This window comes from Anneissia japonica, unplaced genomic scaffold (genome assembly GCF_011630105.1).
Source record: "Anneissia japonica isolate Jap-2015-1 unplaced genomic scaffold, ASM1163010v1 scaffold11779_len1430905_cov172, whole genome shotgun sequence".
Lineage (NCBI taxonomy): Eukaryota > Metazoa > Echinodermata > Crinoidea > Comatulida > Comatulidae > Anneissia > Anneissia japonica.
Window position 1 is genome coordinate 1,428,388 of NW_022740041.1, and position 2,132 is coordinate 1,430,519.

Consider the following 2,132-nt stretch of genomic DNA (forward strand, 5'->3'; position numbering starts at 1 on the left):
ACTTGGAACAGAGCACAACTGAATAGAAAAAAATCATGAAAGTCATTCCTAATTGTTGTAATTTCCACTCGCTTTGAGAAGTAGGGTTTTAACTTTAGAAGATTGGTGAACATTGGGGGAGGGACAATTACTATGATGCCCCCCCCCCCTACTTTGACGTGTCGCCATGTTTCTCACCAATCGACTCCCGTAGGTCCTTTAATGATCCAAAAACCAAGTATAAGTAAAAATGATGTAAACATACGGATATACTTTTTGCCTGTTTGCAGCGAGGCTTAGTCATAAGTCACTATGACAATCGTGGACATTGTGATGTTGGTTCCGATGAACCTTTATTGCTACTTATGCCAGATGATCGCTTGGGATATCCCAAGAGGGATGTGCGGAGTCCGGTCTCTGTTGTTGTATATGTGTGGTAGCTGTCTCTTATACACATCTAGATGTGTATAAGAGACAGCTTCAGCTATGTTTCCTGTGACCGGAAAATTTATTTTTCATAAAATAGGCATTTTACTATACAGACTAAAGCAATCAAAATCAATAAATCAAGTAATGATTATATTAAGTCATAAAGGCCTACTTTTTGAAAAATATGAAGCCTACCTCTTTGCCCTTCTTCTTCCTAGTTTTCGGTGTAGACGACGTAGGCATTGGTACGGCTCCACTCGTCGACGGCACATTCTCATCATCATCATCATCATCATCACTACCACCACCACCACCACCACCACCATCTTCTCCAATCGCTGACACATTCAACTGCCTGTCTTTCCTTATAAGCTGCCGTTGCAACGAAAGGAGTTCTTGCGGATCGTCTGTTATGAGGAAAATAGAATATGTAAACAATTGCACGTTTTGACAAGTTATATTATTAAAAAAACAACACTTCACTATTGAAAACACTTTACTATTGTTCATTTCGTTTTTTTTTATATTTCTTTTTAATTGTTTTATGGTTTTTTTTATATACTGTATGAAGAAAACATGTACAGAAATATTATTATATACAAATAATTCGAGTCACTAAAAATACAAATACTTACTTGATAATTTCCGGATCACCGCTGGAACAAGCTGACCATCCCAAAGAACTTCAATCTCCTCATCTACGCTTATCTCACCGGTAATAAGGGATGTTTTGACAATCCCCAAACTCTCTTCTTCCGGGAAGTAGAGAAGCGCTTCTCGGCATACTTTTGAGCGTTGGCGAGCTGACATTATTATTTTGCAGTAAGTTATGATTCTTGACTGACAAGTGAATCTTAACCAAATTTTCGCCAGTATTTAAGGATATCGTCACTATTGTTAAAATGTATAAGTTCCCCTGATTGGTCAAAAAAGTATTTTTTTACATCTAACGCCTTCATTATTTGGTTTTGTATAATTCGCACATTTTAGTAGACAGCGCATAATAGAATTTACCGCTAAAGCCCTATCGCGCGTATCCTATTGTTTTTGCAAATCAATACCGCCACTTTAATTCGCCGCTAAAATCTGCGACACTCGTCGGCGCGTTATATTACATTATTGTGCCTCATAAAGCACGCAATTCATATTATTACTTTACAAATGAGTATTTACTTTGCAAATGTTCATACATACTATTGACATAGACATTGGTATATTCTTTTTTTATTTATTTCAGCGCGGACCACTATAAATCCCATAATGCATCACGGATTCAGATTAAATATTTTTGTGCTTATTAAAATGTTCATAATACCATTACTGGCCCCTTAACAATACCACATAGAATAATATAGTTGTCATTACAATACAAAAAGACACTGATATAATACTTTTTTGACCACATAGAATAATACTGTATATTTGCCATTACAATACGAGGTAAAAATAAACAAAAGACACTGATATATTTTTTTTTTATTTTAGCGGACCACTATAAATCCCATCATACATCTCGGATTTCCGATTAAATATTACGAGTACAGCAATCGCGGATACGTTGGGTAGAGGGAAGCTACTGTGAAAATGTGTACATATAATCAGTATACAATCGTAATTGGTAATTGTTTGTTACAGTATAGTACAACACAGAATACCAATTATAGGCCTACGAGTGAAACGTTGTAATAACAGTATATAAAGAGCCTAGGCCCTGTCTAGCCATC